This window comes from Diabrotica virgifera, chromosome 4 (assembly GCF_917563875.1).
Source record: "Diabrotica virgifera virgifera chromosome 4, PGI_DIABVI_V3a".
NCBI lineage: Eukaryota > Metazoa > Arthropoda > Insecta > Coleoptera > Chrysomelidae > Diabrotica > Diabrotica virgifera.
Genome location: NC_065446.1, coordinates 142,340,675 through 142,348,080, shown reverse-complemented (window position 1 = coordinate 142,348,080; position 7,406 = coordinate 142,340,675). Strand labels below are relative to the sequence as shown.

General features: G+C 28.9%; 1 long non-coding RNA gene across 1 annotated transcript; it reads right to left on the bottom strand.

The window, feature by feature from the left end:
* Window positions 1-1,052: 1,052 nt before the first annotated feature.
* Window positions 1,053-3,084, bottom strand: LOC126883172 (uncharacterized). The gene is made up of 2 exons (XR_007697539.1): window positions 2,458-3,084; window positions 1,053-1,335 (listed from the first exon to the last, which is right to left on the bottom strand). It is a non-coding gene; the product is annotated as an uncharacterized LOC126883172 (long non-coding RNA).
* Window positions 3,085-7,406: the final 4,322 nt, after the last annotated feature.

The following is a 7,406-nucleotide window of genomic DNA, read 5'->3' as shown; positions in this document are numbered from 1 at the left end:
CGAAATTCACATACTTTTTTGGGAATATCTAAAATAAAAAGTACTGTACCAATTGTTTTGAAAATTTGCATGACTATTTATTATAAAAAGAAGTACATACAAGTAAAACAATTATCATAAAAAAAAATAATGAAAATTTAACGATTTATGCCCTATCTACTGGCACAGTGAAAATAAAAAACATGGCTCCACTGCTGCAGCGATTGGGAGTAATAGAGGTCCTGAATTATAAAATTGCAAATACATATTGATTATTGAAATATAAGTTATTTCCTATACCATCAATTAGGATTTTTGGAAAAATGACGAAGTGTTGAAATTTTTTTAAATTAGCTAGAACATTTTCAGTTTCAAAAACCTCCAAATTGACATTTTTTATCCGATTAAAAAAATCCCTATTTGATGGTATAGAAAATAACCTATATTTCAATAATAACTTTGATATTTTATGTTTCAGGATCTCTTTTATTCCCAATCACTGCAGCAGTGGAGCTATGTTTTTATTTTCACAGTGCTAGTAGATGGCGAATAAATCATTTAATTTTCAATATTTTTTTATGAAAATTGTTTCACATGTACTTTTTATAACAAATGTTCATGCAAATTTTCAAAATAATTGGTACAGTACTTTTTATTTTAGAAATTCCCAAAAAAGTATATGAATTTCATACTTTTACACTAGGATAGCCCCTTCAGAAAGGTAAATTTCTAGAGCTGCCTAAAGACAGCCATCATTATTCCTCTTCATAAGGGTGGTGAAAAATCTAATGCCTGCAATTATAGACCTATTGCATTACTACTGGTACTCTCAAATAGGACTCATATTACACAAGTATAAAAACTTGTTGCTGGTATGAGCACAATGTTAGGATTTAAAGAGGATATAAAAACCTTCAATACGATTATGAGGATTATGAGCGTTAGTCTCTTTATATCCTAACATTTTTTTGTTATTGTTTTAGTTTATTATTGTTTTATTGTGTTTATTATTGTTTTTTATGACTCTGTAAGTTTTGTGTATAAATTGTACAATTTTCCATGACAATAAAGCATTGTTCTATTCTAAGTTGTCTATTTTGTTAAACCAAAGCATTGATTATTATTACAAAATATTAATATAATCAATTAAATATAATATTAATCTCACAAACAATATAGGAAGTATAGTTAAAAAGAATAAACATAGTAATCCACAAGGAAATAAATCTGCACATAGCTATAGCCCAAAGTAACTTCTGTTGTTTATCCAAATCTTCAATAGTCAAAAACATTTGTGTAAAATTAGGTTCCAGCAGTTTCTCCTTTTCCTACATTTAAAATAGCTGGTGTTTATTCCTAAAAACAACAAATACATAAATAAAAACTCTAAATTGTATACCATAAAAATATCATACAAATATGACAAAATATCACAAGAGTATTTTAACATTATTTAAGGACAATTGCCATAATAAGCCACAACAAAAATGTATTAAGCGAAAAAGCTATAGAGCTGAAACAGGAAGTTGCTATGTTTGGTCTATATATTAATGAAAGTAAAAAAAAAATACATAAATGGAGTGCACAAAGTCAAATCCACATGAGAATCTGAAGGTAGACAACCATACCTACGAATATGCCTCCACTTTTCCCTACCTAGACTCAATCATAAAAAATGACAACAACACCTGTCAAGAAATATAACAACGGATTCTTATCGGTAATAAGAAGTGTTTTTATGCATACAAAGACGTAATGAAAAGTAAGTTACTGTTACTGAATCGTGAGTATAAGCTTAGAATCTACAAAACAGTAATTACACCAGTGGTCACATATGGATGTGAAATGTGGACCATCTCAACCACTAATGAAAATCAACTGAGAATATTTGAGCGTAAAATACTAAGGAACATATTTGGACCAACACATTGTAGAGATGGTTCATGGAGAATTAAAATGAACCACAAGCTGAATGAACTAATGCAGAGCGCAGATATTGTTAGATTTGTAAAGTCTCAAAGACTAAACTTTCTTGGTCGCTTAGAAAAAATGTCAGATAATCGAGCTGTGATGTCAGAGATGGGAAGCCCCAAGGAAATATAACAAGAGGAAGGCCCTGTAACAGATGGATAGACGATGTAGAGAAGGATCTTAAAACCATGAATATCAGGCAGTGGTGCAGGAAAGTAGCCGACAGGGCAGAATAGAAGAATGCTGTTAAGCAGGCAAAGATTTACAAATGGTTGTAGTGTCATTAGAAGAAGAAGATTTAAGGACAGTTTAGGCAGGCTATATGCATTAAGGCATTATTAAGCTTTGCATTTAACCATATTGTAATACACTATATCTTACATGGTCAAGCATGATTTTCTTTACATAACCCTTGTTCTAAACTAGAACCGAATTGGTAAGTACATATATATTATTATTGTAGACATTTTAAGAACTTATTACTTAGTTGAATTACTTTAAACTTACCACTTATTAAATGTTTACTGCATACTGTCATATTTTAATTTGTGGTCTGTTCTCTTTATTGCTTTTATCCAATGTTCCTGCCTTTGTTTGGATAAAATTCATTTAAATGTATTGCATGGGGGAAATGTATAGCCTTGGGAACAGTAAAAAGTGAGGATTTTATCCCTGTCTGTCCTATTCCCGCAATTTACAGGCTTCTCAAGAAAGCCCTTGCTACAAGTCGGTCAAACACAAGGAAAAGTGTTTTTTCTTTTTTACACACAAACAAATTGACACAAACTGATAATTACTATGGGATAATTCAGTTCTGTAGGCTATAAACAACTTTATATTTAATTTACTATCACAATTTCGCTGCACAATTAACAATAAAAAACAAAACCAAACAGAATATTCGTCTAAAAACATTTACAAATAAATGTCAATGTAAACAGTGACGTCAGTGACTAAATAAAAATAACAGGAAAGACATCAGCTAACTTCGTACTTCTCCTAACTTAAAAATGACGTTTATCATACTGTCGCAGCTTTACTATGTGTAAGAGTGAAGTAGCACTAATCCAAAGAAAAAAGATGGTGTCGTCACTTCGCTCCGAATGACACTCTCTCTATGTCAATATATACCTCTATGGGCAGTAATGGAAAGTCACATTCTAATGTTTTGACAGTTCTCTTACGTCAAAAATTTTGACCTACGTAATAACGTTTTTGTAGTAAAAATACTATATACTATATTAATAATGAATCAGTAGAAACGATTATATTTAAATTTGGTAAATTATCTATAACTCCACTCGACCAGTGAGCAGCGCACACAACTCAAAACACAAGTACGCAAATACGGTTGCGTGAAGCGTGGCGCAAAGCCGTGGAATTTACGAGACTCGCTAGGTCTGTAGATCCAAGTAAAGTTCATCAGTAAAAGTATCTTTATCATGTATGTATTATTTATTTTACAATATTGGAAAATTGTTATTTAAAATGTGGTTTGGAATAAAAAAGTATGTTCTGATATAATATGAAATTACATCCTTCTAATGGAAAAAAATATTTGACGAATTTTCTCAAATTATGGATACCAACAGCATTTTCATTTATAACTCTTGTATTTTTAATTTGACGAAGAAAAGTTATTCTTCATAAAAATCTCTTCTTGGTCTAAGATTTATGATGCAACCATCATGAATCAAATTTTATTAATTTTATACGAGGTATGTAAAAAAATATGAATTTCGAGTAAAGTATCTTTATAGTTCACAACATTTAAATTAGAATGATGTACTTGCACATTAAAACATAATTTTTAATTCTAAACAGTTTTTCGTAATAGCAATTTTCTATATTATGAATTTAAATAGGTATATAGACAAAGTTTTCGTTATGATAATGCTCGCATTTTCAGCTTGTTTATTTTTTAAAGCTTTAAAATGAAGATCTTTCAATTATAAACATAAAAAAATATTGTAAGGCCTGATTAACGAATTTGTTGCTTAGATATTATAAATTGTTTATCCCAAGAGGTCAAATGTCGAAGGCTATAACTTTTTGAAAAAAAATCGTAGAGAGTTGGTGAAACATACAATCTACTTCTAAAGAGTTATATTTTTATATTCTGATGTAAATAAATGCGTAAAACGTTTTTAAACCTCTAATTTTTGGGTTTGAAAATAAGAGGCAAATTTCGTTAAAAACATTTAGAGCTGAAGCGGCCCTGTACATCCTATAAGTTTTTAACTTACAGATTATTGTTTCTGAAGACGAAACGAAGATTTATAAAAAAATTTAAAAATTTTACGACCAACTGAAGCCGAGCTAAATGTTGGGTTTGAAAATAAGGGGGCAAATTTCGTTATAAACATTTAGAGCTGAAGCGGCCCTGTACATCCTATGAGTTTCTAACTTACATATTATTGTTGCTGATGACGAAACGAAGATTTATAAAAAAATAAAAATTCTCTACAACTAACTGAAGCCGAGATAATTGTTTATTTTTTCTTAAATCGTGGTGCCTTTATTTAAAATAATTAAGAAATTATTTTACAGTCATTGACTAAAGAAAGACTTATATTATCTTAAAATAAAAATTATTATAAAATATAGTTACATATAATTATTAAAAATTATTTTTAAAATCGGTGCTTTTGCGAGCGGCCGAATTTTGCAAATCGCCCGGCTCGCTTCAAATCCGCGCGCTCGGAAAATTTTTACGGAACTTGTATTAAATTTTGACCAAAAACAATTTAATAATATTACCATTATAATATACAGTCTATTTACCACTGTACTTGTTTTTCTTGATAAACTTTTATATGTGAAATCTCATTTCTGAAGAAATAATATTACAAAAATGATACATATAAAACTTTTTCTTCTTGTAGTGACTATCCGTTTTGGATGTTCTCGACCATCATGGCAATTTGGCTAACCCCATTTGGAAACTGAGAACCAGGAAGGCGAAGGATTACCTTGCTATGTAGAAAAATTTACGTACGTCGTTCAACACAACAACTACAAATCTTTTTAGAGCAGCAGTACCGATTTAGTGAGCAAGTACAGATTGCTATGATGGTCGCCAACATCTAAAACGGATAGTCACTACAAGAAGAAAAAGTTTTATATTGTATAATAAGAAGTACCATTATTATTATTATATTTATAAAACAATGAAAAAATTAAAAATATAGTTATATATTTCATTATATGTACTTAATGTATCATTTTTGTAATATTATTTCTTCAGAAATGAGATTTCACATATAAAAGTTTATCAAGAAAAACAAATACAGTGGTAAATAGACTGTATATTATAATGGTAATATTATTAAATTGTTTTCGGTCAAAATTTAATACAAGTTACGTAAAAATTTTCCGAGCGCGCGGATTTGAAGCGAGCCGGGCGATTTGCAAAATTCGGCCGATCGCAAAAGCACCGATTTTAAAAATAATTTTTAATAATTAAATGTAACTATATTTTATAATAATTTTTATTTTAAGATAATATGTCTTTCTTTAGTCAATGACTTCAGCAACAATAATCTGTAAGTTCGAAACTCATAGGATGTACAAGGCCGCTTCAGCTCTAAATGTTTATAACGAAATTTGCCCCCTTATTTTCAAACCCAACATTTAGCTCGGCTTCAGTTGGTCGTAGAAATTTTTAATTTTTTTATAAATCTTCGATTCGTCTTCAGCAACAATAATTTGTAAGTTAAAAAGTTATAGGATGTACAGGGCCGCTTCAGCTCTAAATGTTTATAACGAAATTTGTTCCCTTATTTTCAAACCCAAAAATTAGAGGTTTAAAAATGTTTTACGCATTTATTTACATCAGAATATGAAAATATAACTCTTTAGAAGGAGATTGGATGTTTCACCAACTCTCTACAATTTTTTTTTTTTTTCAAAAAGTTATAGCCTTCGACATTTGACCTTTTGGGATAAACAATTTATAATATCTAAGCAACAAATTCGTTAATCCGGCCTTACAAATTTTTTTTATGTTTGGAATTGAAAGATCTTCATTTTAAAGCTTTATAAAATAAAAAAAATTATTTGTACAATAAATTACGCAATTGTAAAAAACGGTTATTTTGGACCTTTCGCAGGCTGTTTTGCAATAACCAATAAACGAAATTAAACTTGCCATAGCTCAAATTGTAGATTTTTTAATTTACTACAACTTTCTATTAAAAAGTTTTTCTTTAGAATCAATATCCTAAGCTGCAAAATTAAAAATCTTTAAAAATTGCAAATTTAACAAATTAAAATCGCAATAACAAAAAAAGCTCACAATATTTTTGGTCACATTTTAGCAGAAGTTATTCCTGGCATCGTCCTTTACAACACCTCATAGGTTTCAAAAATTTCTGAATTATATCCTGAAATCGACCTATTTTTCACCCACAGCCTGGAGTATAAGGCACAACAGTTTTTTCTTATATTGCAGTCACTTTTATGTTAACGTTGCTTAAGCCATTGTTTACTTTGACCAATATAACAACCTTGACATCCAATGCAATTTATATTGTAAATTATGTTGCTCTTCAATGTGTTTGGAGTATTAGCTTTAGTTTTTGAGAACAAACTTGAATTTAGAAGTGGATTCTACTTAACTAATTTGATGTTAGGAAAAGTTTTAAAAAGTGGAACAATTTTAAAAAGTACAATCCACTTCTAAATTCAAGTTTGTTCTCAAAAACTAAAGCTAATACTCCAAACACATTGAAGAGCAACATAATTTACAAAATAAATTGCATTGGATGTCAAGGTTGTTATATTGGTCAAAGTAAACAATAGCTTAAGCAACGTGTCACTCAACATAAAAGTGACTGCAATATAAGAAAAAACTGTTGCGCCTTAGTAGATCACCACATAAATACAGGACATAAATTTGATTTTAATAATGTAAAAATATTGGAACAAATTGATAATTATAAAAAGCGACTTTTCCTTGAGATGGTACATATTAACAAAACTCCAGAATCAATTAATTATAAGACTGATACTAACCATTTGAGTAATATCTACTGTAATATTCTAACTAATACATAACATTTAAATAAACAAATTACTCAATTTATCTTCTAATAGTTAATCTACCTCAATTTTATCTAAGTTCTAAATACCAATCTTACACTAACTCATTAAGTACCATCAATTACATTTTATAAATCAATTTAACTTACTCTAGGTCCTTTCTTAGTTTTCTACTATTACCTTTCCACCTTAAAATTTCGTAAATGTGTAATTTCCTTTTTTTTTACTTTGACCTATTCACTAAAAGTTGTATATATCAAATAACATTCTATTAAAATAAAATATATTGCAGTTACCTTAACTCCCAAATAAGTCAAAATAAAATCTGTCATTTTCTAAATCAATTTTCAAAATAATGTTAAAGAAATTTAAATTTTTACTCTTATAGTTGTAAGTATCGAAATATTTAAGTT